Genomic DNA, 9,185 nt, shown 5'->3' with positions numbered 1-9,185 from the left:
AAGACAGAGACAGAGAGAGAAAAACAGAGACAGACAGAGACAGACAGAGACAGAGAGAGGTAGAGAGAGAGAAAGAGAGAGACAGAGACCGAGACAGAGACAGAGAGAGGCAGAGAGAGAGAGAAAGAGAGAGACAGAGACAGAGAAGGGGAGGGGACATCAACAAATTTTAGACAGTCCCTGCTCTCACAGAGCTCACAGTCTAATAGTGAGAAGAACAAAAACAACGATATGATATGCAATGTCACATATGTGTATTTGAGAAGAGCAAACAAAAGATTGGCTCTGTGGACAGAGCACCGGTCCTGGAGTCAGGAAGATCTGAGTTCAAATAAGGCCTCAGACACATTACTAGCCATGCCTTGGACAAGTCACTTAACCCTGTTTGCCTGAGTTTCCTCATCTGTCAAATGAACTGGAAAAGAAATGGCAATCCACTCCAGCGCCAAGAAAACCCCAAAGGAGGTCACAAAGAGTCTAACTCAACTGAAATGACTGAACAACAACAGAAGTCACCTAATAAATATTAAGTTTTAAGAAAAGATGAAGATGACAGTCTTTATTAATGAGGAACCAGAGGACTTCCTGTAGGAAGAAGCATTTGAAATACTTAAAAGGATAGGTACAAGAGGGGACAGAGACAGGAGAGAAGATAGCACGTTCCAGGCACAAGCTGTAGCCTGGGCACCAACGTGGGAGGGGACAGGGACTGTCCAGGGAGCAGAGAATACTCCAGTTTGACTGGGGTTTACAATGCATCGAGAGGGGGAATATGAGGGAAAGAAGCCAGCAGCCACAGAAAGCTTGAAGATGCGCTAACAATGAGGGGACTAGGTTCTGGATAAGGTGAGAGGGAATGCCTTCTACTCACTAAGACAAGCTCTCCTGGGATTGGACAGACAGAGACGGTGGAGGGTGATGATGTTAAGGCTGAAGGAGCTCCCATCAGCTCTGTCTTCTCAGTGAAGAAGCAGACTCTGTGTGTTTGACCTCAGGGTGGGGAAGGAATGAGACACGGGAAGGTTGGATAGACCTAGCACCACACATCAGCTGCTGGTTACTGCCAACGAAGGAACCATCGGCTAGGAGCAGGGCTGGGTCTTTATGGACTGTGAGCAGTTATCCTTATCCCTTGTTGTCCTCTTACCTGACCCAGATTTACTCCAACAGTGGGTCAGCTCTGGCTAGTTACCACCAAGCTGGGATTGGGTAAAACCTCTGTTGTCATACTGGACCAAGCCCAGGACCTTATACATGATACTGAACTTCTTGCTAACAGGACCCCATCTATCAAAGGTTTCATCTCGGTCAGGAGCTGACAGACCCCTAGGAATTCTGATATGGCAAAACTGATTTGAAAGCTGCTCGGAAGGATGGGGATGCAGGCTGCACTAGATTGGACTTGTCTATTTCCTTTTCCTTTGCCCTTGAGACTTCTTGTCATTTGGGGTGCAAGGGTCAGAAAGCTACTGCAGCCAGCCCATGGTCCCCCACTCACAATGGAACCCACTGTGTTGTGGGAATCACATTTCTGGGTTGACAGTTGTCTTAATATACTCCAAATTAAACTATAAGGAGCCATGACCTGAGCTTCTCCCAGTGTCTAGGAACGGTGCTGTAGACAGTGCTTCAGAAATAACCAGACTTCGTGCAGAAGCTGGAGTCAGAGAGAGGAGCTCCTTGAAAGCTCTGCATAGTCAATCGGCTGTCTCAAAACCCAAAGAAAAGTGAATCAGGAATGGGGGAGACTCCTTGCCTTATTTGCTGAAACTCCTTGGCTCCAGACACCAGTTGCCCTATTATGTGGTGCTCCCTCTGCCCAATTCCTGCTATTCAATTTATGGGCATGGGTGCACTGGAACCTTTCCTAAGCACCACTATTTGGGAGTTTGAGGAGACAGCTGTGGGGAGCTCCATGTGGGGAGCACTCATATAACATTTCTTTTATTTACACTACACCTAAAATGCTGGATAGAGAGCCTGCCTCAATGCCAGGAAGACCTGGCTTCACTCTCATAGCTCTAGGCAGCTCTGTCCTACAGGATATCAGTGGCAGAGATGGTGTTACTGAATGGGTAGAGGGTCTGTCTTCATCTGAGAGTTCCCTACATCAATTAAATTAAGAATTAAGCTAAGATCCAGTTCTTATCCCTCTCTGTCTCTAATAAACAGTATGCTTATTGCCTGAATATGTGAATATGGAGGGTCATTCAATCGAGAAAAGTCCATCTGTAGGACTCGCTTGGGAGTTTGCTAGTTATAGACGTTCACGTATTTTTAAAAGAATTTCATGCAATATTTCCCTTTATGGCTTGGTACTTGGCAGGCTAACTCTGATGAGACCACCTGGCAGTGGGCTTAGGTATGACACAACTCAGCTATCACATCTTCATTGTGTAACTAATAGTGACATATGGAATTTCTGTAGGCTCAAAGGATGGGAGGGCATTGAACCAAGGTAGGCTGCTGTTGTCGCTGTAGTACCCCTAAGTCATGGGCACGTACAGAGTGGCTCACAGAGCCCTCCAAGCGCCATGCTCACCTAGGAGCAAAGTGACACAAAGACCCAACCTCTCCATCTCCCTACAGATGCTACCCTCTGCCATCACTCCTGATGTTGGTGATACAGAATTGTCAGCCGCCCTTGGGAAAAGCCAGCCTTCTGTGCTGCTACCATTCCCTGACCTCTCATACCCATCCACCTCAGCCCTACTCCACCCATGTCCACATCAAGCTTCCTCCTCCCTTTCCCTGTGTGGAAACAGCTCTGGCATTAATCAAACAATGGCCAGTTACTAAGGCCAACTACGTGTAAGTTACTGTGTTTGGAGTGAGGAGATTCAAAGACAAAAATGGAACCATCCTTGTTCTCAAGGAACTCAGGCTCTCTTTTGTTCTTTGAAAATGTTTTCATATCGATAACTTTGCTTTTGTATCACCTTCATTTCCTAGAGAGAAATTCTTTACAACAAAGGATTTTTTTAAAATGGGGAGAAAGCAATTCAACAAAACTTAAACAGTACCTCATCAAATCTAGCACTATATGCAAAACTCCAAACTCCCAGTCCCAACTCTGCAAAGAAGAATGGGAGGTACATTCACATACCTCTTCTTCTTCTTCTTCTTCTTTTAAAGGCAATTGAGGTTAAGTGACTTGCCCAGTGTCACACAGCTAGTAAGTGTCAAGTGTTTGGTCTGAGGCCAGATTTGAATTCAGGTCCTCCTGACTTCAGGGCTGGTGCTCTATCCACTGCACCACCTAGCTGCCCCTATCACACACCTCTTCTTTAAGGCCAAGCTTGGAGCCCCAGTGTTGAGATGAGGCTTGAAGGGAGCTAGAGATTTTCAGAGGGGGAGGTGAGAAGGCAGGCATGGGAGACAGTCCGTGTTAAAGCACAGAAAGCAGAGAGGTTTAAGTTTGACTGGACCAGGGTGTGAAAGGGAGCAGTGTATATAATAAGCCTGGAAAGGTAGGTCAGGGTGGGCAGTGAAGGGCTTTAAGTGCCAGAGAAGTTTGCATTTGAACCTACAGGTAATAGGGAGCTCTGGGAGTTCATTGAATCGGGTAGGTGAATGGTCAGACTTGTGTATCAGACATTTTACTTTGGTATCTGTGTGGAGGATGGATTGCAGAGTGGAGAGACAGGACAGGAATATTAATCAGGATAACTGCAATAGTCTTGGGTGAGAGGTTGATGAGGGTGTGAACTATGGTGCTGGCCTTGTGAGTGGAGATAAGGGTAGAGATGTTAAAAATGTAGAGTTAGTAACTGAGTGATTATGTGGGGTGGGGGAGCATGGGGAATTGAAGATGACTGTGGCCTTTCTGGCTGGAAGGCCAGTGATGCCTTCAAACAGAAATAGGCAAGCCAGGAAGGGCAGTGGGCTTGGGGGGAGATCCAATGAGGTCTGTTTTGGCCAGATTGAGTTAGACGTCCTACAGGACATCGAAATGTCTAAAAGGCAGTTGGCAGGGTTGGACTGGAATTCAGGAAAGATGCTGAGGCAAGATATCTAGCTCTAGATGTCATCTGCACAGAGATGGGGGAGAGGTATGCTGAAAAACGAAGGTGAAACAAAACCAAAAGCAATGAAGCCTCATGGGGGAGGTTGATGAAGTCACCAAGAGAGTGCACACGCACAGTCAGGGGTCACAATATGGATGATGCACTAGCAGAAGAGACCAGTCATAAAGGGGAGAGTATTCAGGAGGTGGCGAATAATGTCAAGTGCTGCAGAGGGTTCAAGAAGGATCAGGATTGAGAAGTCATTAATTAGGTTTGGCAATTAGGTAACTCTGGAGAGAGCAGCTTAGGGACTGAGTCAGAAGTCAGACTGCAGAGTTTAGGAGTAAGGGGAGGGGAAGGGGAGGCAGTGAATGTAGACAGTTTGGGTTTTTTTAAAGGAGTTTGACTGAAATGTTGGAGATATATGATGACAGCCTGAGGGGAAGGTAGGATCAAGTTGGTTTTTTAAGGATGGGGAGAGACAAGACGTTTTTGCAGGCAACAAGGCACAGAGGTGGGAAATGAATACTGAATTCAGCTGGGGGCAAGGTCAGAGGATCCAGGAAGGGATGGGATTGAGGATACAAGAAGAAGGGCTGGCTTTGGTCCAAAGACATGTTACTCCCTCAGGGAATAAAACAAAGGAGAGGAGGGAATGGTGTCAAGGGGTTTTGAGATATGGAGTAGGGAAGAAGAGGGAGCTCAAGGGGAATAGTCTTTTCTCATTAAAATATGAGCTGAGATGCTCTGCTGAGACAATGGGAGCAGGGGTGGCAGTGGAGGCTTGTGGAAAGAAGACAAAGTTAGGAATAACCCTTCACGGGGAGAGTAATCAGAAAAGCCACTGGGTGAGGAATAAAAGGGCTGAATTACTGCAGTGAGGACCCGGCTGAGATCAGATAACCCATCTGGAGTGGATTCCACTAACAGAATTACGTGCCTCCTACTGCACCACTCAGTAGTAAGAGTCAGAGCAGAGGAGCTGGTGATGGCAGGACAGTCTAGGGTGGGTTTTGGGAAGGGCTGAACACAAGCACCAAAAGGTTCCAGAGGAAAGGGCAGGGTAGGGTTGGACTGCTAAACTAAAGGGTAAAGCCTGGGAAGCCAGTGCAGGAGGAAAATGAAGTGATGGCCTGGGGGAGTACTGAGGAGTGGAGGGCCCAGAGATACTGAGAGAATGAAGAGGTTCAGGAGGACGGAAGTACAGGGGCAGATGGAATGACAGGAGGTCAGGTTCAGCTAACAGAATTTCAGAGTTTGTGATCATGAAAGTGGTACACCTGCGGGCCATGGTTAGCCCCAAGGTGAGTCCTTTCCCCTTAGGGAGGGGTTGGGGTCTCAGACCATTTGTTTTCTGGCCCTCAGGGAGGCCTGGCTCTCTTATTCTGCATGCCCTGCAATGCAGCCACAAGGCCTCCGTGAGGATCTCTGTGGCCACCTCCTGATCTCCACTGTGGTCACCGCACAGCAAGCTCTTCTCTCCTGGGCTCTGCTCCACCCTGAAATATCCCTGTGTCCAGCACCTGGTTTCCGTTCACTATAGGCCACTGGGTCAATCCTTCAATCACTGATTAGGGACAGCCAGGACCCGTACCTTGGATATTGAAGAGAGACAAAAATGAAGCAGTCCTTGACCTCAGTGAGCTTAAATTCTACAGGAAGGAGATGGGGTGGGGTGGGGGGTACACATGCAGGCAGGGAATATGAACATATATAAGTAAATAGACCCAAGTTAATTAGGAGGGGATAGGGACCATGAGCTAGGGGATCAGCAAAGGCTTCATGTAGAAGGGTGGTGTTTGAGCTGGGTTTTGAAGGAAATAAGGGATTCTACAAGGCTGAGGGGAAGATAGAGTGCATTCCAAGCTTTTGGGGACAGCTGTGCAAAGACCCAGATATGAACTAGGGAATGATGTATAACAAGGTGGGAAAGAGTGGTTGGGGACTGGCATGAAGGGCTTTAAAAGCCAAACAGAGTGGTTTATAACTCATGCTAAGGGCAATGGGGGGGGTACTAGAATTTGAGCTGGGGAGTGACACGGTCTGCCCTATGCTTAGTGCCTGGCTCATAAGTGTTCTTCTCCAACGTCACCCTCAGCCTTATAATTGGCGACTTGACACATGCTGGACTTCCATATAAGAGCTGACATTCCACTATGAAGACCATGAACCAAGTAATGAGGTTGGGGAAAAAGTTGGGAAAAGTGCTAGGCACAGAGGGTCAAAGACAGAAAGAAAGGTGTTATATATACTAAACAATTCATAGCAGTACTACTTGTGGCAGTAAACTACTGGAAACCCAATAGATGTCTGTCGATTGGGGGACGGCTGTACAAATTGTGGTATGTAAGTGTAAAAAGATGTAATGAAATGCAAGAAGAAGCCATGAATATGAAGAATTCATAGGATCATGGGAAGATATGAAGTGATGCAGAGGGGCATAAGGAGAGGTACTTACCGTGTTAAAGAGAAAGTCATCAATCTCTCCGCTTCCTCTTCTTTTCAACTTGCAAACAATTGTTTTAACAATAATCTGGTGTCCCACACACATGTACACAAATTAATTTGATTTGATCTTCATAACTGCCTGGGAAATGAGGTGCTCTTATTAGCCCCATTTTACAGATGAGATAACTAAGGCTGAGAGAGATTAAATTACTTCCTCAGGGTCACACAGCCAGTAAATGCCTGAAGCTCCATGTGCATCCAGATCTTCCCATCCCAAGGTAACAGCCAGTGATCTTCCCCATACACACCGCTGCCAAGTCACACTTCATGTCCCCTGAACCCAGTGGTTTTGATGGCCCTCTGTATCATGGTCCTACCCTACCAATCAATTCTTATCTCACTCTGCACCATAGCTTGACACATCAGGTTTGTCCCCAGAATCAAGGGCCTGAAAGGGACTTTAGAGGTCATCTATCTCAACCTGTACCTCACCGAGACTCTCCTTATAATGCACTCAACACGTAGTCTAATACTCCTTCCATACGACAGCCTCCTAATACTTAAAGACAGGGAAATGAGGAATAATAAATGCTTAGGACAGACCGAGAGAAAGACGATGAGGGTGTGCTGAAGGGAAGAAAGGGTGTCAAGAGGCCGGCCTGGGCTGAGAGGAGCAGGAGCAGGGCACTGGGAAGAGGGGAATGAGGGAATTTGGGGTGGAATTGTCTGAATGTGGAACAGGCTGAACAGAAGAGAATTGGCATTACGGGAGAAACAAGTGGGGCATGAAATAGGGAAAGAGGGGGATGTGGAGGAGGGACATGGCAAAGGGAGAGGAAGGTACCCTTTTTTTTTTTTAAGGTAAATCAGCATAGTGGAAGAAACGACTTTGGATTTGGAGTCAAGGTCAAAGGGGAGGAAGGCTCTGCTTCTTCCTGTGTGAACTTCAATGAATCATTTAGCTTCTCTGCCTCAGTTTCCTCATCTGTTGAAAGATCTCCAGGGGCCCTTCTAAGTCTAAATCTTTGTTCCTGTGATCTTGTCCTCTCCTCTAGACTAAACGTTTGCAATTCCTTCAACTGATCCTTGTAACACCATGTTCTTTTGTCCTTTAACCATTCCGACCACCCATTCTGACTTGTCCATGTCCCCTAAAACATGATGCCCTGAACTGAACACAATACTCCAGATGTGGCCTGATTGAAGCAGAGTATATGAAGCCTATTATCTCCCTTGTTTTGGAGGCTATGCTTCTATTGTGTGTGTGTGTGTGTGAGGCAATTGGGGTTAAGTGACTTGCCCAGAGTCACACAGCTAGTGATGTTATGTGTCTGAGGCTGGATTTGAACTCAGGTCCTCCTGACTCCAGAGCCAGTGCTCTATTCAATATGCTTCTCTCTCTCTTTTTTAATTAATTTATTTCGAATTATCAACAATCACTTTCATAAGCGTTTGAGTTTTGAATTTTTCTCCCCCTCCCTCCCCAAGACAGCACACAATCTGCTATAGGCTATATACATACCAATATGTTTCTCTTAGTAGAGCTGAAGATAATCGTTTTGTGGCCGCCATGTCACACTGCTGGCTGCCACTGGGCTTGTTCTTGTTCATTTAGTCATTTCCAACTCTTTGTGACTCCTTTTGGGGTTTCTTGGCAGAAATACTAGAGTGGTTCTCCATTTCCTTCTCCAGCTCATTTTCCAGATAAGGCAACTGAGGTAAACTGGGTTAAATGACTTGCCCAGGACCACCAGCTAGTGCTTGAGGCCAGATTTGACCTCAGGAAGACTCATTTTCCTGACGCTCTATCCACCGTGCCACCTACCTGCCCCGTTTTGAGCTTACAGTGCATCAAAACTAGCTATTTTTCATAGCCACTGTCTAGCCACATCCCTCCCATTCTCTAGCTCTGGTTTTTAAAAATATAATTGTAGACCTTTACTCTTAATCTTTTAAAATCTAATCTAATTTGTTTTGGCCCATTATCCTACCCCATCAAGATTATATTTGAATCCTGTCATTCACCATGTTAGCTAGACATTGCCCGAAGCTTCACATCACCTGCAAATCTGACAAGTGTGTTATGTATGCCTTCCTCCAAGTTATAAAAGTGTTGGATAAGCACAGGGCCACAGACAAATTCTCTGGGTACTGTACTAGAGAACATCCAAAGGGTTATGATCCCATTACTCTTCTGGGCCTGGTTATTCAACCAGCTCCACATTGGCATTATAATCCAATGCATATCTCTCCATCTCTCTATTTGCAAAATGCTTTGGTGAAATTTATAGTGAGTACTGCAGACGTGGTAGTTACGCTTCAACTATGGCATTTCCTCGATCTAAGTACACCCTCTCAGAAAGGGAAGTGAGCTCAGTCTGCCAAAGCCTGCCTTCTAGGTTTGAACCAGTCACTCTCTTAATGATGTGCTCTAGGGTTTTTCTAGAACAGTCATCAAGCTCATTGGTGTACAGCTTACAGATCCCACCTTCTTCCTTTTTTGGCAAGTGGCAATGTGCACGTTCCTCCTTCTCTTCCATGGCACCTCTCCCATTTCCCAAGGTCATTCAAAAGCCTGGTGACTAGCCCTCATCCCAGGCCCACCTCGGGGTTTTTGATGCCCACTCCTGTTTACTTTGCCCTTTATCCTTCCTCTTCATCCTCCAAGGTTCAGCCCAGTCCTTTTCTGCGAAGCCTTCCCCGGCCTCTGATCACACACTGCCTTATTTT

This window comes from Phascolarctos cinereus, unplaced genomic scaffold (genome assembly GCF_003287225.1).
Source record: "Phascolarctos cinereus isolate Bilbo 61053 unplaced genomic scaffold, phaCin_HiC Scaffold_9;HRSCAF=440, whole genome shotgun sequence".
Classification (NCBI taxonomy): domain Eukaryota; kingdom Metazoa; phylum Chordata; class Mammalia; order Diprotodontia; family Phascolarctidae; genus Phascolarctos; species Phascolarctos cinereus.
Note: the sequence above shows the minus strand (reverse complement) of the source record.